The sequence below is a fragment of the Meriones unguiculatus genome, chromosome 1, assembly GCF_030254825.1.
Source record: "Meriones unguiculatus strain TT.TT164.6M chromosome 1, Bangor_MerUng_6.1, whole genome shotgun sequence".
Classification (NCBI taxonomy): Eukaryota; Metazoa; Chordata; class Mammalia; order Rodentia; family Muridae; genus Meriones; species Meriones unguiculatus.
In genome coordinates, this window is record NC_083349.1 from 110,761,073 (window position 1) to 110,786,405 (window position 25,333).

General features: G+C 39.5%; 1 protein-coding gene across 10 annotated transcripts in view; it reads right to left on the bottom strand.

The window, feature by feature from the left end:
- Positions 1-25,333, bottom strand: part of Ncoa1 (nuclear receptor coactivator 1) — a 212,872-nt gene that overhangs the window by 146,464 nt on the left and 41,075 nt on the right. For 9 of the 10 annotated variants that reach the window (XM_060365318.1, XM_060365359.1, XM_060365312.1 and 6 more), the window contains exon 2: positions 10,724-10,856. The exons of the other annotated variant lie outside the window; for it this stretch is intronic. The gene's annotated coding sequence lies outside the window, so the exon portion shown is untranslated. The remainder of the gene's footprint in view (positions 1-10,723; positions 10,857-25,333) is intronic. 10 annotated transcript variants of the gene reach the window in all.

Genomic DNA, 25,333 nt, shown 5'->3' on the forward strand with positions numbered 1-25,333 from the left:
GCGTAATAATGAAGCAAATCCAAGGCATAACCTGCACCCATAAATATTTCAATGTGCCCCCAAAATATCAGTTATGAAAACATAACTGCATACTATTGTTATCATATTTAGAACTAAGGATGGTTCTTGAACATCAGATATCCAATCAGTATTCAGATTTCCATGATTGTGTCATAGATGCTTATAGACAAAATCTAGGCCATTTAAAAGTTCAAACATTTCCAAAATAACCTAATGTTTTCTCTTTGGTTCTTCCTTTTACTCATACTTTATTTGTTGGTGGGAGCAAGGGGAGACTATATGCCAAGGACATGTATTTTGCTGACAATATCCAGTGTATCATTTCATGTATTTCTCTATTCCCATAAACTAGCAGTTAGAGGTGGAGACTTGATCAGATTTGGGTTCAAATTTAATCCAGAGGCAAGATTACTTCATAGGAAGGTTGTACTGTAAATGCCCACCAAATCTTTCTGTAATGCCAGCAGCCACTAGTGACCTTTGCTTAGGATCAAGAATTTGTTCTAAAGTGGTGAGATTCTGCTCTATCACCCTTTCTTCTTTCATTAACTAAAGCATTCCTGAGAAAAGCTTCCTCTCAGCCACCTGGCTACTCTGAAGTACAGCTGGCTCCTAAGTATACTTCAGACAGAACTAGACACGGTAGTTAGTCTGTATGTTTGTAAGCATCTTAGGAATCCACATGTAAGCACAGTCAATGCAGTTCATTATATTATTGTTATGCTTACCAATGCTCAAACTGTTTCATCTTTGACCAGCCAGAGCCGACTGCTCTGCATCTGGATTGTTTTTCGAAAGCACCATTTGTTTTGTTTTGTTTTTGATAGCCTCGTTGCAAAATGTTTATGACCACAGATTGGAATCAGTTTGAGATGCAAACCAAACTTTTTCTTCCTTATTCTTTACTTTTCTAAAGTGAAAATTTCTAATTAAAAATCACCTCTGTCAATAGATTGGCTGTTATGCTGGAACATGAAATGAGACATTAAGCAAGATTTTTCACTTACATCTACTTCAAGTATTCTGTTGATTTCTTTTTACCTTTTTTTTTTAAAGAAATAAGGTATATTATATCAAAGCTGATAATTAAAAATTTCAATCTCAGTGATTGGAAGACAAGACAATGATTCCTATGGAAGTATTATTAATGCTAAACTACAATTTTATTGTTCGTCTTTTATTACTGAGTATATTCAGTGTATAAAAATGTAGGTTTCATGATGGCATTTTCACACATGCATGTTATGTGTGAAAATGTAGTTTTCACTACATTTGCTCACTACTCTCTCATGGCCCCCTCACATGGGTCCTTTCCCTCTTCTCAAATGGTCTCCCTTCTTCTCTGTCACACATACACACACTTTAGTATGGATTCTGCATATGAGAAAGAACTTGGCATTTGGCATTTTGACCCTGCAGTATTTCACTTAATAGGATGATCTCTATTGCCATCCATTTTCTTGCCAATGACATCATGCCATTCACCTGCTGATGAGCACTTAGGCTAATTCCAGCATTAGGCTGTTGTGAACAATGCTACAGAAAGTATGCCATACAAGCCTCTCTGCTGTCTGCTTACTTGGATTTCCCTTTGTATATATGCAGGAATGGTATAGCTGGATCATAATTCACTTCTAATTTGTCTTTTTTCCTTTATTATTTTTTTATTCACTTTACATACCTGTTGTAGCCCCAGCCTTACCCCCTCCTCTTTTCCATCCACCCCAGTTCATCAAGTTACATCAGGAATGAGTGTGTTCTCTTCCTTTATGGCCTGGCAAGGCAGACCCACCGGGGGAAGTGATCAAAAGATGGCAAGTGAGTCCATGTCTGATACAGTCTTCACTTCCCTTAGTAGAGGACACATGTTGAAGCCTAAACTGTCCATCTGCTGTTGGGGTCCTAGATCCAGTCCATGCATGGCCCTTGGTTGATGCTTCTGTCTCAGCAAGCCCCTCAGCAAGTTAGTTGACAGTGTTGGTCTTCTTGGGGAGCTCCTGGCACCTCCAGGTCTGTTTCTCTTTCCTCCCACTTTTCCACAAGACTTCCTACGTATCACCCAATGTTTGGCTTTGAATTTCAGCATCTGTTTTGAGGTGCTGCTCAAAACAGAGGGTAGAGCCTCTCAGAGGTCAACTGTCAAGTCTCCTATCTGCAAGCTTAGCAGAGTATCATTCATAGTGTTAGAGAATGGCACTCTTTGATAGGGTGGGTCTTTGGTTGGCCAGGCATTGTTGGGTCTTCCCACAATCTCCGCTCTATCTGTTCTATTTTTATCCCTGCACATCTTATAAGCAGGGTAAATTTTGGAAACAAAACTACAGAATACAGATTGGGAAAAAAATCTTCACCAATCCTATACGCAACAGAGAGCTAATATCCAAAATGTATAACGTACTCAAGAAATCAAACACCAATAAACAAAACAACCCAATTTATAAAATGGGGCACAGAATTAAGTAGAGAATTCTCAACAGAGGAATCTCAAATGGCCTGGAAGCACTTAAAGAAATGCTCACTTCTTTCATAAGATTCCCTGCACTCTGCCCAAAGGTTGCCCATAAGTCTCAGCATCTGCATTGATAGTCTGCAGGGAAGAGCCTTTCAGAGGTCCTCTGTGTCAGGCTCCTGACTTGTTCCCTTTTTTCTCCTTCTGTAAAACCTGGAGAGAACAGGAACTCCACAAGGAGAGCAACAGAACCAAAGAATCTGAGCACAGGGGTCTTTCCTGAGACTGATACTCCAACCAAGGACTATCATGGAGATAACCTAAGACCCCTGCACAGATGTAGCCCATGGCAGTTCAGTATCCAAGTGGGTTCCATTGTAATAGGAACAGGGACTGTCTCTGACATGAACTGATTGGCCTGCTCTTTAATTACCTCCCCCTGAGGGGGAAGCAGCATTACCAGGCCACAGAAGAAGACAATGCAGCCACTCCTGATGAGACCTAATTGACTAGGATCAGAAGGAAGGAAAAGAAGTCCTCCCCTATCAATGGACTTGGGGAGGGGCTTGCATGCAGAGGGTGGAGGAAGGGAGGGATTGGGACGGAAGGAGGGAGGGAATTACAGGGGTGGGGGATACAAAGTGAACAGAGTGTAATTAATAAAGAAAATAAATAAATAAATACAAAGCAGAGGTAAAAAAAAAAAAGAAAGACCTCCCCTATCAGTGGATTTGGGGAGGGGCATGCATGCAGCGGTGGAGGAAGGGAGGGATTGGGATGGGATGAGGGAGGGAATCACAGGAGGGATATAAAGTGAATAAAGTATAATTAATAAAGAATTAAAAAAAAAAAAGAAATGCTCAACTCTCTTAGTCATCAGGGAAATACAAAACCAAATGACCCTGAGATTCCATCTCACACTGGCCAGAATGGCAATGATCAAAATCTCAAGCAACAGCACATGCAGGCGAGGGTGTGGAAAGGGGAACCCTCCTCCATCGCTGGTGGGAGTATAAACTTGTACAACGACTTTGGAAATCAATCTGGGGCTTTTTCAGAAAATTGGGACTAGCTTTACCTCAAGACCCAGCTATATGTCTCTTGGGAATATACCCAAAAGATGTTCCACCATACAACAAGAACACTTGCTCAACTATGTTCATAGCAGCTTTATTTACAATAGCTAGAATCTGGAAACAACTTAGATGTCCCTCAACTGAAGAATGGATAAAGAAACTGTGGCACATTTACACAGTGGAATACTACTCAGCTATTAAAAACAAGGAAATCATGAAATTTACAGGCAAATGGATGAAACTAGAAAAGATCATCCCGAGTGAGGTAACCAGAAAGACAAACATGGTATATGCACTCATTTTTCAGTGGATTTTAGCCATATTGTACAGGATAAATATACTCTGAGGCACAGACCCAAAGAAGATAAGTAACATAGAGGATCCAAGGAAGGATGCCTAAATCTCATTTAGAAGGGGCGATACATTAGACAGAAATAGTGGCTGAAGAGAGAGAACAAAGTAAGAGAGGGGGTAGAGTCTTAAGAGGGTGAAGGTTAGACCTGGGGAGAGTGAGGGTGAGAGGACAGAAGGTCTATAGGGAAAAGAGAAACTGAGGGTGGTGTTACCTCTGTGACAAGCTGGAGACCTAAGTCAGGGTAGGCTCCTGAGAAGATATGAGGAGTTCTCAAGCACAGACTCCAAGTAACAGAGGCCATAGAGACTGAAAAAGACACCCTCTAACTAGACTAGTCTCCTAGCAGAGGCAGGGAAACACCAACCCAACCCCCAAAACTTCAACCCACAATTTGACTCTTTTGAGCAACTTCCCTACTGATTTCCACGGAGGCTGCACCAAAAATTTACATCCCCACCAACCCGCCTCCTTCCACAAGCCTTGCTCCCCACATTCTCCTCAGTATTTATTTGTGTTCTTGATTGACAGTCATCCTTACTGGGTTAAGAATGAATCTTCAATATAATGTTGATTTGCATTCTCTTGGTGGTTCAATGTGGTGAACATTTCCTTATATATTGATTTGGCCATTTGTACTTCTTTTGAGGAATTTCTGTTCATTTCATTCACACATTTGTTAATTAGATTATTTCCTTTACTATTTTGAGTTCTTTAGGCTTTCTAGATCCTAATCTCCATCAGATGTATAGCTGGAATTTTTCTTTCCTGTTCTATAGGCCGAGTCCTCACAAGGCTCTTTCCTCTGCTGCGGAGTAGGTGTTTCTGTTTTATTCTAATCAAGACTCATTTGTCCATTCTTGCTATTATATTGTGAACTCCTTGCGAGTTCTATTTGGAAAGTCTTTGCCTATGCCTGAGTCTTCAAATATTTTCCCCTACCAATTTCAGCTTCAAGATTTTAATTAAAGCCTTATATCCATGTTGAGCTGATTATTATACAGGGCCAAAGATAGGGATATGGTTTCATTGTTTTACATATGGATATATCAGACTCTGTTTAAGAGGCTAGCTTTCTCCAGTGTATGGTCTAGGAACCTTTGGTTGTAGCTGTGAGAACTTATTCCTGGAGGTCTTATGTTATTACACTGGTCTATATGTCTGGTTTCATGCCATTGCCATGCTGTTTTTGCTATGATGGTTCTGTGGTTTAATTTGAGATTAGATATTGTAATACCTCCAAAACTGCTCCTTTAGCAGAGGATTGCTTTAGCTATTGATGCTCTTCTGTACTGCCACATGAATCTTAGGATAGCTTTTTTTTTTTTTCCTACTGGGATGAGTATCATTGGAATTTTTATTGTGCTGACTCTTATATCATTTTGAACAATACAGCCATTTTCACAACATTAATTCTGCTAATCCAAGAATTTGGGAAGTCTCTGGATCATCTTAGTATCTTCTTTAATTTCTCCCTTTCCCTTCTGCCCCACCTCACAACCCAGTCTTCTGTGAATAGGACTGTTTTTCTGTCTTCTTCCTTGGCATGACTGTTATTTATTGGTATACAGGCTACTGATTTTGTCAATATTGTTTTTTGTATCCTGATAATTAACTAAAAGTGTTTATCAAATCTAAGAGCTCTCTCTCTCTCTCTCTCTGTGTATGTCTCTCTCTCCCTCTGTGTGAGTGTGTGTGTGTGTGTGTGTGTGTGTGTGTGTGTGTGTAGCACTGGCTGTCCTGGAACTCTCTCTGTAGATCAGGCTGGCCTCAAATTCAGAGAGTCATTTGCCTCTGCCTCTCAAAGGCAAGTCCACCACACCTGGCCAGATCTAAGAGTTCTATAGTAATGTTTTTGCAGTCTTTTATGTATAGGATTATACTGTTTACAAAAGGGGAGAGTTTGACTGCTTTCTTTTTTACTTATATATTAATTTGGCCATTTGTACTTGTTCTTTTTTACTTGTATCTTTTACTTCTTTGGGTTGACTTATTGCTCTAGCTAAGACTGTCAATACATTATATTAGATAAGGATGTAGAGAGGCACCCTTGTCTCATTCTTGGCATTACAGGAAAGGCTTCTGGTTTTCTCCACATTTAGTATAACATTGGTATAAGGGCTGTCATAAATATCCTTCATTAAGCTGAGATACAGTTCTTCTTTTCCTAGTTTCTTCAGGATTTTTAACAGGAATGTTAAAATTTCTTAATTAAATACCTGCTCTTCATCTACTGAGGACTCCTTGTGACTACTGTCCTTAAATCTATTTGTTTTGTTTGTTTTGATTTTTGTTGTTTTTGTTATACTTGCTGAGTTGATATGCTGAAGCATATTCATTGCTGCATCCCTTAAGTAAAGTCAACTTGGTTATGGTGTATGATCTTGATGTGAAGCAGTTTGTAAGTATTTTATTGAGAGTTTTTGTGCCTACACTCAGTAAAATTGTTCTACAGTTCTCTCTTTTTGTTGTTAGTTTCCCTGTCCTGTTTGGTATCAGGATAATTCTGGCATCACGTAATAAATTTGGTCCTGTTTCTTCCCTCAGTATTTTATGGACCATTTGAGGACAACTGGCTTAGCTCTTCTTTAAAGGTTTGGTAGAACTCTGCAGGGAACACCTGGTCCCGCATCTTTCTTTGTTGAGAGATTCCTTTATTACTGCTTCATTTTGCTGCTTGTTATAGATTTGTTAACAAGTTGTGTGGATATGTTCCTTGATTTAATTTTAGCAAGTCATACATGTTGAGATTTTCCAGGTTTTCTATTTGTTTGCTTTTTTTTTTTTTTTTTTCTTTTGAATACAGGTTTTCAACAAAGTCTCTAATTAGACTCTGGGTTTTAGTCAACTATGTCCTAACATCCCCCTTTTCATTTCTAATTTTATCAGTATGCGCCTTCTCTCTGGTTAATTTAACTATAGGTTTGTTAATCGTGTCATTTTTTTTCAAATTCTTTGATTCGTTGATTCTTGTTCTTTTAGTCTCCATTTCATTAATTTCACCTGGTTTTTATTATTTGTTTCTGTCTACTAATTTGGATTTTGCCTTGTTCTTTTTCTAAGGTCTTATGGTACAATTATTAAGTTATTTGAGTTCTCTCTGACTTATTTTTTTAAGTGTTTGTTTGTATTTCTGTGGATATATGCCTATGTGTGTGTGCACAGAGTCCAGAAGTTAAAGAAAGTTGGGTGTCTTCCTCAATAATTCTCCACCATATTTTGTGAGGCAGGCTCTCTCTTGTATGTGTGTGGTGCATGCACAGAAATGTGTTCATATGTGTGCCCATGTACATGAATATGGAGGCCAGAATAAGATATTGAATATCTTCCTATATCATTCTCTGACAGTGAGTTAGAGTTTCACACTGGACTTAGAGCTTGAGTTTCTGAGTTTCAGCTAGGCTGGCTGCACAGCAAGCTCTGGGGACATAGGGCAGATACTCACTGATCTGAGCAGACTAACTGGTGAGAAGCTGAAGTAGCCTCTTGTTGCCACCACCTCTTCAGCTACGAACTCTCTTCCCAGAATGCCTTAGCTCTCTCTCTCAAAGGCTCAGGTAAGTTGATTTTCCTACTGACACACTGACTCTAGGAAATTTTTAATTCCCTTATTTGTTTTCATAACTTAGTAAAATAATCAAAGATAAGGCAATAATTAAACTCTTAGAAATTGAGTGTTTTGTGGTATAAATAAAACTTTTACAAAGTTCGTATACCTCATCTTTAATATCAAAACTTGTGACATTAATGAAGCTCTAAGTTGAGAGTATTTGAAATATTAAATAACAGAAATAAAATTACCACTTATAAATGTTTATCTGATTTTACCAAAATATAAATTCACAAACACATAAACACTTTTCTCTGTGTAAACAGCAGACAATACTGTGGTAAAGCATAATTCTACAGTTGCTGACCATTTATTTCTTTACAATTTCTGAAAAGAGATGGGAAACTGCTTACAGCCAAAATTTTTACTCTTTTCAATGCTGAATCACGATTGAAAATACATTATTGATTACTAATTCTGTCCCTGGAAAATAGCAGGATATGAACTGATATGGTGCAATCTCTTAAACTCAACAATCCAAGACACCCTTTCCTGTAGTAGTCTTTCATAGTTGTTTGTGCTTTGAGCTGAAGGAACAAATGCAGCTACTCTGGGCTCTAAGTGGTTTTAAAATAAATCATCTAATCAAAACAAGATACAAACAGGAGCTTTCTTGTTTGTATCTTCACTGCTAGCCAGCAACACCTAAATGAAGTGTTGGTATGCTCTCTGAATATCAGAGCCCTCTTTCTCCCGAAAAACAGAATACCCACTAGCATACATATGACAGTAATTGCTTTTCCAGATGGTATGCCTTTGATAAGACATTTTTGCCAAAAGCTCATTTTACTTTCTCTCCAAGCATAATATTTATCATTAACTTCGAAACTGGTTTTGCAAGCTTCTCATTCGTAGTGTGTACTGAGAGGTTTTTTTTTCCTATGAAAAAGAAACTTCTAGATACTTTAGTAGCAGGGCATTCTAGTTTTAGTAATAATATTCATTAATATCACTCCAAAACACATTTATATGGTTTTATGCACACATTTCATTTTTATCACAAGTCTAAATGGTAATTATTAAAAATAAGCTAATCAAGATGGATTCAGTTTCCCAGAGTGTCACGAAAGAACCTCAGATGCCTCTGCCCTTCCCTGCAGACCGCAGCAGCAACAACGCAGCACTGGCCTAGACCTTCCCTCACACACTTTACTTAAAGTTGTTTCCAACAGTTTCCTCAGTCCAGACAAAGTAACTTTAAAAGTTAACCTGGTATTTATGTACACTGTAATAAAGAACACATACTCCAGTACATTTTTTTGGGTTTGTTTGTTTTATTTAATTATTTTTATTAATTACAGTTTATTCACTTCGTATCACCCCTGTGCCTCCCTCCGTCCTCCCCTCCCAATCCCACCTTCCTTCTTTCCCACCCGTGTCACTCTCCCAGTCCACTGAAAAGGGAGATCCTCCTCCCCTCCCCTCTGATCCTAGACTATCAGGTCTCATCAGGAATGGCTGCATTGTATTCTTCTGTGGCCTGGTAAGGCTGTTCCCCCCTTGGGGGGAGGTGATCAAAGAGCAGGCCACTGAGTTCATGTCAAAGACAGTCCCTGTCCCCATTACTATGGAGGCCACGTGGACACTGAATTGCTATACGCTACCTCCGTGCAGTGCAGGGGTTCCAGGCCATCTCCATGAGTGGTCCTTGGCTGGAGTATCAGTTTCAGAAAAGACCCCTGTGCCCAGACTTTTTGGATCTGTTGCTGTCCTTGTGGAGCTCCTGTCCTCTCCAATTCTTACAATCTCCCACATCTTTCATAAGATTCCCTACACTCTGCGCAAAGTTTGGCTATGAGTCTCAGTATCTGCCTCGATACCCTGCAGGGCAGAGCCTTTCAGAGGCCCTCTGTGGTAGGCTCCTGTCCTGTTGCCTATTTTCTCCCTTCTCCAATGTTCATCCTCTTTGCCTTTCTGAATGGGGATTGAGCATCTTAGCCAGAGTCCTCCTTCCTGATTAGTTTCCTTAGGTGTACAAATTTTAGTATTTTTATCCTATATTATATGTCTAATATCCACTTATGAGTGAGTATATACCCTGTGTGTCTTTCTGCTTCTGGGATACCTCACTCAGGATGATCTTTTCCAGTTCCCACCATTTACCTGTAAATTTCATGATTTCCTTGTTTTTTATCTCTGAGTAATATTTCATTGTGTAGATGTACCACAATGTCTGTATCCATTCCTCAACTAAGGGGCATCTGGGCTATTTCTAGCTTCTGGCTATTACAAATAAAGCTGCTACAAACATGGTTGAGCAGATGTCCTTGTTCTATACTTGAGCGTCTTTTAGATATATGCCTAGAAATCAATCAACTTTGCTTCTCCCAACATACATTCTTTCCATCTATATAGAAAGATTTAGTGAAAAACCAAATATTTTTTTTAAATAAAACACATAAATACTCTCCCATGTTTATAATTTGTATGTTTTTTTATAAAACTAGATAACTACTGTTGTGTTTGTTTCCTCTGGCATTATATTTCCCTTTTGGTTTTAGTTGTCTTATGTATTCTTTAAAGTGGGGATCCACCCATGTTTTAGAAGAGTCACTTGACTCTCTCATTATATAGCCTGTCTTTCTCTTCCAAGTGAAACTAGTCCACCAGATCCAAAGGTCCCGCAGTAATAACAGTGACACTTCTGGTGTCTTGAAAATCCTTAACAGTTGGTTTAAGAAAAAATAAAAAAGTTTCTAACTGACCCACAGAATGAGACTAAAGGCTCTGTTAGGATGTTGGATCTAGCTGTTGATATAAAAAATCATGACATAATCCAATAACCATTAAGTTGACTTTCTTTTTAGTTTTGTTCTGTGGAAACAGGATCTCACTGTGTGTCTAGGCTGGCCTCAAACTCATGATGTTTCCCATATCTCCGTCCCTAAGTACTGGAATGCAGGTGTGCACAGGGCTGTCAGGTAATGTCTACTTTAGCACTGGTTTGCTGAGTCTTAATCTTCAATCTATTTCTTATCATTGACATACTTTGTTAATTACAAGAAACGTATGTATCTTCCAAAATGGAGATTTATTTTTTCCTTTGCTGATTTTTTGGGGGAAAGTGGAGTGAGGTAGGATGTAGGGAGTAGTGAACTATTCTTTAAGAGCTAAACGCTCTAATATATAAGAACATTTGAAGTTATAAAACCTACAACAGAAGTTAATATTATACAATCATTACCAGCAACTCAAGTAAAACTGTACCTCAATACCTTTGAATAGCAGAAATTTTGAATGTGGTGTCTTCATTTGGAAGCAACGTTTCCTCCTATGTGATCCCGTCTCAAGGGCCTTGGTTTTATCATCAGACCAGTTCCAGTTACATTTCCATTAGTATGGACAGATCTAAAGCAGAAGAAGGGACACTTAGGCCATGGAAATCATGAGGGACTCACTAGATCCCTGCAAGCACACAAAGATTCTTAGATGCTTTAATTGGTTGAATAATGCAATTCCCATGTCACTGCTGCCAGTGGGAAAGAAATTAAATCAAAAATTAAAGGTATAACAGAAATAAAGATGCTGAGAACTTTTGACTGGATTGTTTGAAGGGTGGATCTCTTATGGTGATCTGAGCAAACAGAATGTCGTATGCTCACACAGAGCTGCTGCACTCATTGCAGCAGCCTCTACACCCTCTACACCCTGCCCCAGGTAAAGCCAAACAACAGGGAGAAACGGGAGTTCCAGAATAAGATAATTTTGCAATGGCAAAGAGCCCAACATCATGGCTAGTGTTCATATTTAGGCCACTGCTAATGCTGTTTCTACTCTACCTCAAATCTACCAAACAGTGAGGACTTTACAGGCAGGGACCTTCTTAAGAGTGTGGCCCTACTAGCTTTAGCTTTACCACTTACAGTGAAGTTTGCATGCTAGGAAACTAACCATACCAACTCTATTCCCAGCCCTAAGCACTAACTCTTCATTAACATTTCTCCAAATCACAAAAACAGTCAAGCTCCAGAGATGATCATTCTATCAGGTCAGTTTAGGAGCCTGGGCTACTTAATTCTATCTGTGGTTCCCAGGACTGACATTCAATCAGCTTTATTCAAAACACTAACCATCTGGACAACTACCTTCTCTCCTATTTTCATGCCCACAATGTTCTCTGCTTTTTCACCCACCCCATTTATTCCACAATTGCTATTCTTTATTCCATACAAATGGCCAAGTATATGAAAAAAGTGTTCAGCATCACTAATAAACAGGGAAATGCCAATCAAAACCACAATGAGATATCATCTCACTTCAAAAAGAATGGCTACTATCAAAAAGACAAAAGACAGCAAGTGCTGATGAGGATGTGGAAGAAAGGGAAACCTTGTACACTGTGGTTGGGAATGCAAATTACTGCTTCCATTATGGAAAACAGTATGGAGATTCCTCAAGAATTAAAAATAGAACTACTATATGATCCAGAAATTCCATTTCTGGGTATATATCCAAAGGAAATGAAATCAGTACATCAAAGAGACATCTGCACTCCAATGTTCATTGCAGCACTATTCATAATAGCCAAGAAATGGAAACAACTGAAGTGCCCATCAACTGATGAATGGGTAAAGATAATGTGGTATACACATCCAATGGAGTACATTCAGCCATAAAACAGATCGAACTCCTGTCATTTTTGACAACATGGAGGGAACGGAAGATAATTGCATTAATTGAAATAAGCTATTAACTGAAAGATGAGTACTGCATAATCTCACTGGGATTCCAAAGTTGGCCTTGTAGCTGTTAACAATGAAATAGTCCTTACTGGAGGCTGGGGAGACTAGGGGCAGGGAGAGATGGGAAGGGATGACCAATAGCTATCACCTTAGAAATAAGAAATTCTGTTGGTCTGTTGTACAGTGGTTATTACTGTAAAATGGTATAGTATATAATTCAAAGAGCTAAGTAAAAAAATTATGTGTTTTTTTTGTTTGTTTTGGGGGGCTTTGTTTGTTTTTCTTTTTTGTTTGTCTGTTTGTTTTTTAAGACAGCTTTTTAAGTACAGTTTTCTGTGTAGCCCTGGCTGTCCCGGAGGAATTGTTTTTACCATAAAGAAATGGTAAATGTTTGAGGGAACATATTTATCTTTATAAAAGAAAAAAAAAGAAAACATTGCACAATGAACATATACATGCATTAACCTCACCACCTACTAGGAGGTAAAGACAAGTGAATCCCTGAAGCTTCCCAGCTAGACAACTTGCCAACTTGCCGAGGTTATGCGGCAAGTTTCAGGCCAATGAGATTCTATCTCAAAACCAAGGTAAACAGTAACTTAGGAACAACAGCTGAGAGTGTACTCTGAGCTTCACATACATACATACATGTACATGTGCAAACACACAGAAGGGAAAAATCACATGATGCCCCACAAATAAGAACAGTTTTATGTTTCACACATCAGTAAAAAGGATACATTTAAATAACCAACACCATTAATATAATCGTATGGTTTATGTATGAACTAAAAAATACATGTAGAATAATCTTAAATAGGGATTAGGGAGATGGGTGGGTGGGACAAGAGCTTGCTGCACAAGCGTGGACCTGAATTCAGATTCCCAGCACCATGGAAAGGCTGGTTGTTTTGGGAGTATCCGCAAGCCAAGTAACCAGCAATGAAGACAGGCAGTGCTCCAGAGCCAAAAGGCCAGCCAGGCTAGCCGGACTGATGAGCTCCAGGTTCAGTGAAGAGAGCAAGTCCAGAAAAATAACATGTGAAAACCACCCATCACTGACCTCTGACCTCCATATCACATATTTATATGTGTGCTCACATATATGTACACACACACAAACACACATACAAAACACATGCTAATTTTAAAATCTTAAAATTTTTCTTCTATTAATAAATGAGGTACATTCTGTATCACTTTATCTTTTCTTTCAACTTGACTCCATGATCCTATCTGAAGCCAAGTAACTGTCACACACACTGAAAATTAAAAGGGTACTCCTCATAGTGATGGGTCTGAAAATATGAAAACATCTAACCCTTACTGGGGATTGGTTTCAATTGGCTTGAGGAAAAAAAAAAAACACTGTATAAGGGATAAATGCCAAGGGATGTTCTGTTCTACTCACAGGATCAGTAATGCTTCACTAACGAGGTGGTCCCTCTGGTTGAATTTTCATAAATGACAAATAAAGAAAAATGAAAAACCTTATAGAAGATCAGCACGAACAGACATTTGAAACAGCATACACCTTGTCAAAAACTCTGTGGTTTAAATAAGAAATGTCCCCAACAGGCTCATATATTTAAACACTTAGTGACATTGTTTGGGAAGGTTATGGAAACTTCAGTCCTACTTTTTGTTTTCTCTCTGCGTCCTGTGTGTGGATAAAAAATATGATTAGCCAACTTCCTGCTTCTGCTTCCATGCTATGCCTTTCCTACCACAATAGATTCTATCCCTCTGGAACCATAAGCTAAAACAAACCCTTTCTTCTCTTATGTTGCTTTTGTCAGTGTGTTTTAGCATAGCAGCAGCAAAGAAACTAATACAGAAACGGATACAGGAAACTGGGGTTATTGCTATGAAGAAGCTGTTTATGCTGTTTTTTGGGAGACTATGGACTAGGGGAGCTATGGAATGTTGTAAGCAAGCTTAGTGGTCCATTTTAATAGAAGCCTTGAAGACAGTACTGCTGACGGCAATAAAGACAGTGGAGCCCAGCTCAAGAGGTTTCTGGCATGAATGGGACTTTATTAACAACTGGGCTAGAAGCCTTCCAGGTGACATTCTGACAAAGAATCTGGCCATATTCTCCTCATGTCCTGAGGATTTGCATCAGTGAAATTAAAATGCAGCAGGCTAATTTCTTCGGCAGAAGAAATTTCAAGACAGCTTAATACTGACTCTGTAGTATGGTTATTACTGATTACTCTTATGCAGTTCTACAATGAAAAAACAGCAACAGGTGAGTCAGAAAGAAATAAAAGATGGTTGGGTATGGTGGCTCACCATAGGAAGGAAGGAAGGAAGGAAGGAAGGAAGGAAGGAAGGAAGGAAGGAAGGAAGGAAGGAAGGGGAAATGTAAAGTTTGGTAAGGAAGTTTAAGATTGTAATGAAGACCTGTGTTAAAGAGTTAGCAATGGTTAAAGAGATTAACTACTGGAGAAAGCCTCCTGTTCACACTGGAAAAACTGAAAAGGCACCCTAAGGGCCAGACCCACCAGTTAAGACTCCAACTAATAAAGAGAAACCAAGGGGTAGCTTGTTCCTAGCAAGCAATTGCCTAGTAAGGTTTTCATCAGCCTGAGCATATAGAAGCTGCTGTAGTAGTGGTCTGAGGATGCCAGAGAACATCCTAAGCTGATATCTGAATATGGTAGTCTCATCTATGAGGTAATGGCTTCAGAGACAAGAAAGATGTAAGACTGAAGGGGTCATAGAATCTTTCCCCTACAGTTTCTGAGAGCCACTGAAGCTAGGCAATGTGTGGCAGGATCGGGTCTTAAGAAGTCACTCAGTAAAGCAGTAAAGGTGAAGTCTGGAATACAGTGGTGACACTATGATGTTGGAGACGCCAGAACTGTGAGATATCCACCATGGAAAGCAACATACTGAAGGTCCCCCCAGCCCAGAAGAAAATATATGTTGCAGGCAGCAAAACTGAAGGGGCAGAGCAATCTAAGCCCTTTAAAAAACTGAAGACCTAGACATTTAGGATTTAGCATTTGCCCTGTAGGGTTTCAGTCTTGCTTTGGTCCAATTTTCCTCATTGTAGCCTTCATTCCTTTGTATACATTCCTAATGTATATTCTATGCCATTGCATTAGAAACTATCTAATTTGTTCATTTGTTTTTAATTTATAGGTTGTCTCAGAATACTCTCTGAACTTGGGCCTCTTAAACAGTAATGATTATGGGGGCTTTTGAAGAAGTTGGACTAAATGTATTTTTGTATAATAAAATGGCCATGAATCTGTTCTTTCTCTCTGCTTCTTGTGGATGAAAATGTGATCACTTTACTGCTCATGCTACCATACAAGCCTTCCCCAGAATGAATAAATCTTTTCTTCCTTAAGTTGCTTTTATCAGGGTGTTTTATCACAGCAGCATGAAAATGGCTAATTCGGGCTCTAAGCAGCTCCACTTTTACACAAAAAGCAGAAATCCACAAAAGCATGCCATTCCTGAGGTGGAGGGGAGGATCTCTGTCTGTCTGTCTTTGTCTGTCTGTCTGTCTCTCTCTCTCTGTCTCTCTCTCTCTCTCACACACACAAACACACGTATCACTTCTCTAATTCTAACAAAGAATGGTACAGAATGGAACAACCAAGTAAATTTATTACTTACCAAGTAAATCTAGTAAAATTCCAAGTACATTTTATTCTCTTTGGAGGGCTAAGCTCCTCCAAGGAAAGACTGCAAACTGTTTGGTAACTCACAGAAAAATAAGTGGCCAACATATAACCATTTCATAAGAAATGAGCTGAAAATTTAAAGAACTCCTCAAAATCTAGTATAAACCAGTATGTCAGATTGGAATAGCTGAGGATACCTAGACACAAAGACTTGACTGGAAGATGAACCACATACCCCACAGGCATCTCAAGAAAGATTAGAAGTATGATAGGCAGGGCTGCCTTCAGTCACCCACGACACACAAATCAAGACCCAAGTTCTGGTCCCCAGAACCCACCCAAAAAAGCCAGTAATTTTCATGGTGGCATGTGCCTATAGTCTCATGCTGGAGGTTGGGTAGACTGGTAGATGCCTGAAGCTCACTGTCCAGCAAGTTCAGCACAATCCATGAGCTTCAGGTTTTGTGAAAACCTGTCTCAAGGAATAAAGGTGGATAAGAGTCCTGAAGATAGCAGATGACTTCCACATGCGTGTGCACACGTGTATGCACACACTCATATACACATACCACACTAACACACACATACAGTAGGACAGGATGCCAGAGGAGCCCTGAATTATTAGAATAGTGTGCAGGAGGAGTTTAGGAACAGGCCTAAAAGCTTGCCTTTTCTCCAGTAGGGGCTTGGGGAGGCCTAAAACCTAGAGAAACACACAAACAAACAAAACAAAACAAAAAAGCTTCACTTCAGTATCCAGGCAAAGTCCACTGCTTAAAGGGAGAATGAAATCAAACTGCTTAGGCCTCTGGGGAAGGGATGTGGTTTGGAAAAACACTCAGCACGAGAAACAAAGAAGATTGTTGCCATGGTTGAGGAACAGGAAGAGGTAATAGGCAAGGGACGCTGCACCGATCACAAGGAGACATCTCCCACAACTAGGGAAGGAAGAGTAGTCCTGCCCAGGACAAACCGCAAATAAAGAGTGGAATATGGCTTCCATAACGGGGAGAGGGCAAGAATGCCAACAAAGCCAAGCCGCAGTGCCTGACTGCAATGCAGTCTAGATCAGAACAAAAGGGAAGCTCACCCTACTCCACGACAAAGAGAAGCAATAATCTATCACCAGGAGACAGGCAACACATGAAGGAGAATTCCTCTGCAGAACAGATGTGCAAAGGCTGAAAGGTGAGGGTGGTAGAGAATGCAGAGGGGGAAAAGCATGTAATGCCAGAGGCAGTGCTGTAGATACAAGAGAACAGAGGCCGATCGAGTGCATAGAAAATCTGAAGCCAGAGGAATATTAAAAGTAATGACTGCAAACCCAAGCCCAGCTCAGATCCTGACACATGGCTCAACCTGTGGCAGAGAGGACCAGAGAAGAAGCTGCAGAAGAGGATCACCTCAGTCTCTCCTGCACAGGACCCAACGTATAAGTAAAAACTAATGACACATCAACAGCAAGAAACCAAGCTTCAGCAGGGATGGCTCAGTGCTTGTTGGTCTCGCAAAAGACTAATATTCAGTTCCTAGCATCCACATTAAGATGCCCACAACCTATAACTCTGGCTCAGGGGACCCAACATCCTTTTCTAGCCTCCATAATGAGCCATACACACACGCACATGCACATTGAAAATAATAATAAAACAATTCTAAAGAAGAGCCCTCTATGAAGAGATAAAAGCAACCAACAAAATTGGAAATGACAAAGTTGTTGAACCCATAACAGACTTTAATGTAACCATAATATTAAATAATCTAGTTTAAAAAAAAGGTGGACCAGCAAGTGTGAGAAATGCTAAAGGGAGCTCTCCAGGCAGCAGCATAATGCCAGATGAATATCTGTATCTAGAAAAAACAAATGAGGAATACTGGAAAAGAAAATAGATATACCTAATTTTTCTCTTTTTTCTTTTTTTTCATTTTCATGTTTTTGTGTGTGATGTATGTGTATGTGTGTGTACATGTTTACCTGTGTGTGTATGTGTGTGTGTGTGTGTACATTGTTACTCATGCATGTGGAGGCCTGAGCCTGATGTCGGAAAACATTCTCCATCTGTCTTCCATTTTATTCAATGAGGAAAGGCCTCTCAGTTAAACCCAGAGCTTACCAATAAGGCTAGACTTGGTAGCAAGCTTGCTCTAAGGAGGCCTTTGGGTCCTTGCCTTCCAATGCTGAAATTGCAGGCCTTTGCCATTAACATTAAACATTTACATGGGTTCCGGGGGCTCAGACCTCTGTTCCTCATGCTTGTGAGGGCAAGTAATTAATCACTAAGCCATTTTCCCAGCTTTCCTCTTGTTTTTGTTCACTTAAGGTTATTTACTAAACAAAGAATAATGTAATGTATTACAGAGCACAAAACACACTGAAATAAAAAATGTACTATAGCAAAAAATGGATAAAAAATGAGAACAACTCGTCATAAGTCTATCTATATGACAAAGTGACATCTTATTTTAAGCAAGATGTGATATATTAAGGACATGTGTCTTTTAAAACTTGTTTTGTTTTGAGCCAGAGTCTTTCTATATAGTTTTGGCTTTCCTGGAACTCACTATGCAGACCAGGCTGGCCTCAAACTCACAGAGATGCACCAGCCTATGCCTCCTGAGAGCTGGGATTGAAGGTGGCTAAGATATGCACCTTCTATCTGGGGCTGGCTCTCTCCCATGGGGTGGGTCTCAGGTTGGGATAGGCATTGGTTGGACATTACCTGGGAGAGTCAACCCCTGACACTATTAACAATATTCTGCTATGCTCACAGACAGAAGGCTAGCACAGCTGTCCTCTGAGAAGCTCCCTCCAACAGCAGATCAAAACAGATGCTGAGACTCACAGTCAAACATCAGGCAAAACATAGAGAGGCTTGTGGAAATGTGTGAGGAAAAATAGAAGGACCTGGAGGTGCCAGGAGCGCTACAAGAAGACCAACATAGCCAACCAACCAGGGCCCAAAGGGGCTTTCGGAGACTGAAGCACCAAACAAGGACTATGCATAGACTGGACCTAGGCCTCCTACACAGGTGTGGCAGATGGGCAGCTTAGGCTTCATGTGGGTTCCCTAGGAAGGGGAGTGGAAGCTGTCTTTGACATGGACGCTGTTGCCTGCTTTTTGATCACTGGCCCCTGGCAGGGCTGTCTCACCTGGCTACAGGAGAAGAGGACAAGCTCAGTTCTGATGTGACTTGATGATCTGGGGGTAAGTGGGCAGGGGGGCTACCCTTATCTGAGGAATAGGGGATGGGGATGGGGAAGAGAGAAGAGGGTAAGACTGGGAAGAGAGGAGGGAAGGAGCTAAGATCAGGATGTATCCATTCTTCCATTGAGGGACATGAAGGTTGTTTCCAGATTCTGGCTATTACAAATAAAGCTGCTATGAACATAGTTGAGCAATTGTCCTTGTTGAATGGTGGAGCATCTTTCAGGTATATGCCCAGGAGTGATGTAAAGTGAATAAATTAATTAATTTTTAACAAGATATGCATCTTTTAAAAGCTTGGAGCACTAATTCTCACCAGGAACAAATATTCCCCCAACATTCCCCTACACATGTAAAGAACTTTCAACAAAGCCTAGAGACATACCTGCATACCACATGTGCATATGCATATAGAAAAGGCAAAGACATAATTAGGATAAGTACAACAAAATAAATAAAAGATTCATGTGCTCAAAATAAATCAAGCACTTCAACATAGATTTCCTACCATTCAAAAGATACTGTCCTGAAAACAGAAGGGTAAGCCATAACTATCTGCAAGATAGTTATCTGACAAAGAACCTACTTCTAGAATATAATGAATTATTTAAAACAGGAAGAAAATAAATATCTGATAAAGTAATAGGAAAATATATGAATGATGCAAAGATGACAGCTCTAACAGTCTAGGTATCCAACTGGCATGTTGAATCTTTCCCACTAATTCTTTGCCTCCGCACTCACCCACTCCCATCTGAATGGAGCATTCATATTCTACATCAAACAGAGAACTATCCAGAAATGAAACACAGCACTCTCCCCTTAGCTCTGGTTTTGTTTTCCAGTTTGAATTACTCATGGTCAATGACTGTCCAAAATATTAAACAGATAATTTCAAAAGTAATCGGAAAGTTTTAAATTATATGCCATTCAGAGCAGTCCAACAAATCCTGTGCCATCCCACTCTGAAATGAAAATGACAGATATGTTTTTTGAGGTGTTCTCAGAATGTCAACAGTAGCCCAAGGCTATGTCACACTGCCTGTGTCATTCACTCTACTTCAGCTCACCACGTAGGCACTGCAACATCTCATGTCAGTACTTGAAGGGTGAGTACAGCAGTCTTACAAGAGAATAAGACACGTTTTAGTCCCCCATGCTGGCTCCACCTTCATGCTCACGATGCATCTAGAGCCTTGGGAACACTAGCCATACCCTTTACCATTAAACCTTGTTCCCAGACTATTTCTGTGTATTACAGCTCACCTCATATCATTTTTATAGACTCTCCTCATCCTTTAAACAATCTCACAATATATGTAATTTAATTAGTCTCTCACTGGTATTGTTTCCAATATTTTGACACTGCCATCAATGTGCTATGTTACTTAGGAACCAGAATTACTGGACTAAAGAATATTCACATTACATTTACACAAAGTAATGTGTACATACTACTCAGCAATTAAAAACAAGGAAATCATGAAATTTGCAGGCAAATGGTTGGAACAGAAACAGAAAGACACAAATGGTATACAATCACTTATAAGTGGATATTAGACATATAATATAGGATAAACATACTAAAATCTAAAAGAAGCTAAGCAAGAAGGAGGACCCTGGGTAAGATGATCAATCCTCACTCAGAAAGACAAACGGGATGGACATTGGAAGAAGGAGAAAACAGGGAACAAGACAGGAGCCTACCACAGAGGGCCACTGAAAGACTCCACCCAGCAGTGTATAAAAGCAGATACTGAGACTCATAACCAAACTTTGGGCAGAGTGCAGGGAATCTTAGGAAAGAAGGGGGAGATAGTAAGACCTGGAGAGGACAGGAGCTCCACAAGGAGAGCAACAGAACCAAAAACTCTGGGCACAGGGGTCTTTTCTGAGACTGATACTCCAACCAAGGACCATTCATGAATAGAACCTAGAACCCCTGCTCAGATTTAGCCCATGGCCAGTATCCAAGTGGGTACCCTAGTAAGGGGAACAGGGACTGTCTCTGATATGATCTCAGTGGCTGGCTCTTTGATCACCTCCCCCTGTGAGGAGAGCAGCCTTGCCAGGCCAATCCTGATGAGACCTGATAAGCTAGGGTCAGACTGAAGGGGAGGAGGACCTCCCCTATCAGTGGACTAGGAGAGGGGCATGGGAGGAGATGAGGGAGAGGGCTACAGCTAGGATACAAAATGAATAAACTGTAATTAGTATAAAAAATAAAAATTTAATAAAAATTAAATTAAATTAAACTTTAAAAAGAGTATCCACATTTTAATTATGGTAATTTTTGTTTTGTTTTGTTTTGTTTTTAAGACAGGTCTCTCTATATTGATCTGGATACCCTGGAACTCATTATGTAGACCAGGATGGCCTTGAATTCACAGAAATGCCCCTGCTTCAGCCTCCCAAGTGCTGAGACTAAAGGCATGTACCAACAAAAATGATTAATCATGATAGTTTTGGTAAACTGTGTTCCACAAATTTTACCTGGGCTTTAGAAAAATAGGGAATGTGTCATTATCTTTCCATATTGCGATATGCTTTAGGAGCTCTAATTCAGGATAAATTTGTACAGTATAAAAACAGTTAGAGGCTTTAATATTTATACATATATCCTAGTCTGGCCTGGAACTGGCTATGTAGTCCAGGATGGCACTGAATTTGCAATCTTATAGTCTTTGTTTTGCAAACACTGGGAATACAGGTGTAAGGTACCAATACCGTGCTAAAAAGACTTGTAGCTGGGCCTCCTATGATTTTAAAATATTTTAAATTAAGATAATATTTATTTAACATTCATAAAACCCAACTTCTAACAGGGTTACAAATTGAAACATAAGGTCAGCCGGGTGGTGATGTGCACCTTTAATCCCAGCACTCAGGAGGCAGAGGCAGGTGGATGGATCTCTGAGTTCGAGGCCAGCCTGGTCTACAGAGGGAGTTCCAGGACAGTCAGGGCTACACAGAGAAACCCTATCTCAAAACACAACACACACACACACACACACACACACACAAACAAACAAAAAAAGACAAAAACAAAAACCCATAAGATCAACCAAAACCAGGAAGATACAATTAAAAGATTAGATAATGTGATAGACGATATGGCCACATGCCCTCCTTCAGAGATGACTGTCACAGACTCCTTTCTTCCAAGTGATGGGACTTCACTTCCCAGATTTTTGACCCTGCCGAGCCCCATATCTTTGTCAGACCAGGGGAGTAGACTCATAGATAGACAGGAGTAGCAGCCCCCCCTTTCTGCCTCTTGGAAGCCAGAAGACAATGTAAGAAATCGGAACCTCTAACATCACCATGTTGTGGAAAGGCCACACGTGGATATTGGGAAGTGCTACAGACAGAACAGCCCAGCGAAGCAGACAGCTAAGTGTGGTCCCAGAGGAGGCACGTGAGAGCAGAGCCCCTAGCCAAATGCTGCCCACATTCTGGTCCCATATAACTGCTCAAAAGAAAAAATTATTTAAGCCATTAAGCTTCAGGATAATTTTTTACTGTGTGTCATTGAAGCCACTGAAACAGATACTATCAAGCTCATGGTAACAGCAAATTACAAATACTGAATGTCAAAATTCAATCTATTCTAGGCTGTAAATTGTCATTTGCTGACAAGAAGAAAACATGTGAAAATTTTATCTGAACTACATAAAATTACTCAAGAAATAATGAACCCAGTGGACTTAGTTTCAGAGGTAATTTTAGAAAATGCACATTATTTAAATGATATTTCTTGCATAGAGGTTCTGTACAGACAGGTGACATGTTAAATCAGAGCTGAACACACAGGCATTTTCATGTCATGGGAAACCAAGATGACATGATCTTGATATTTTTGTTCTCTGAAGGCTTAATACAAGAAACTAGATGAATGCATAATTAAGAGATTTGCTAGACTATCTTCCTCATGTTTTAATGGGCTTTTGATAGACACGAAATGACTGTCAGTTTCTGCTTAAATTTATTTATAATAAATATTCTGCAATATTGGTCAAAGTTAAAGGCATGTATATTTAGGACCCCAAAGTCTCCCCCAGATCTCTCCTTGATGATCCCATAATGAAAAGCCTATGTTCTTTAACATATCTTATAAAAGTACCTTGGTCTTGACATAGTTAATGTTAAATAGCATCTGTTCAAAGAGACATTTCTTCTCAGTCACTAAGCATGGTACCCAGTTAAATTCCAGCTGGGGAAAATGACCCACAAGTCATGTAGGATACTTCACTGTAAGATAGGTAAATGGGATCATTTATTTAACTATTAATTTTTATCAATATAAGTTCAAGAATATTTAATTTTTTCTTGCATTATACTCTAATATTATGGGCTGGGTTTGGTTTGGTTGCTGCTAAAATTCTAGTAGCCTTGGTCACTGGGTTCTTTTTTCAGATTGGCTTCTCTATCCTTCTGCCAACCCGCTGCCCTTTCAGATTTTGAGTATTCTCTGCCCTGAAACCAGCCATTCTCCAAAAAGCCTTAGCTTTTTAAATGAGAGAACGATACTAACCCTGAAAGTCTTAGTGCTGTGTGTGTGCTACTTGGTACTACTGTCTCCAGGCCCTCCTGACAGAGCTAGGAAAGAATGAGGGCACACGCACACGCATCTGTTCATGTATACCCACAATCATTTCTGTAGCTTCTAACTACTAAACTAAACGAGCACTCATATTAATGTCTTTAGTTATGGTTTAATGCACTCATACTAATGTCTCTAGTATGTGGTTTAATGTGCTCATACTAACATCTTTAGTATATTGTTTAGTGCACTCCTACTAACGTCTTTAGTATATGGTTTAATGCACGAGTGGTTCTAGTTTCTCCTCACCTAATATTTCACGCCTCAGAGTGAGAAACTGGTCTTCCCCAGTTGTCAATTCTTTATGTTTCCAATGCCCACACTTTTCTAAATTTTTCTACGTTTTAAAATCTTAAAACCTTACGAGCAGATCCTCATTTCAGATGTACTGTCTAACAATATGACCTAGGTTGCCTATTTACTCTCCCAGGTTGATTTTTTCATATTCCTAACTTTAGACACTGTGGAAGTTTAACTAATATAGGCTCACATATTTCAATACTTGGTACCCAGTTAGTGGAACTGTTTAGGAAGGATTGGGTGGTGTAGCCTTGGTGGAGAAGGTGTGTCACTTGGGGATGGGCTTTGAAGTTTCAGAAGATTCATGTGATTCCTAGTTATCTCTCCCTCTCTCCCTAATAGATATGAAGCAAGATATGAGCTCTCAACTGTTCTGTCACTCTGCCATCATGAACTCTAACCCTCTGAAATAGTAAGCCATAAATGCTTTCTTTTATACATTGCCTTGGTCACGATGTTTTATCATCACAATAGAAAGGTAACTAAGATACTTTCCAAACTGTTTCAATTTAGGTACCCTACAAGCAACTTTTAAAAAACTTACCATCCTTCCCTAGTCTTCAGGGCTCACCTGTTGAATATCATCATTATCATCATCATCAACAACAACAACAACAACAACAACTTACCTGCAAAAAAAAAAAGCCTCTGCATCATCTAGCATCCAACCACCAAAACCTAAACCTATTTATGATGTCCATCCTTATGATCCTACTATACCCAGTCTATTATGACCTAAAAATATTTATTACTACAACAAAACAATTAGTAAAACAACCCCTTAATTAATCTTACTGCCTCCAATTTCATATACTTCTAAAAAAATTGCACTCTAGCTTAAGTGATCTTTTGTAAAATAAACTAGATCATACCTATATTATTTCTGCACTGTTAAAAGTCCTCCGATAGCTTCCCTTTCCTCTTAAGATAAAGCCAAATAACCTGGCACTGCTTTTCAGGTTCTGCATGACACCCACCCTGATTACCTTTGCACAGTCACCTATTTTTTTACTTCATATCCTCTACAAGTTAGTAATATAAAATCTCAATTTCCTCCTACTCTTGCCTCCTGATTAATGTGATTATAACCCAAATTTTCAGCTAGAATCTCACTAGACCTTGAATCTGAAGGTGCAGCGTTTTGCATTAAATAGAAGGCTGGATTCCAACCAATCTGATTATCTTTTGAAAATGCCTCCCCAACTCCCTAACCCCACTAATAACTGTAGAGCTCTCTCTTACCCTTAAACAATAGCAGTATGACTAGCATGTGTCTAATCTTGCTTACTTGGTGGGTTCTTTTAAAGGTTTTCATTGCTTTCTTAGAGCATTAGCTTATTGCTAATACATTATTCCTGTCAAGAAACATCAATTTATACAAAGCAGACCCCAC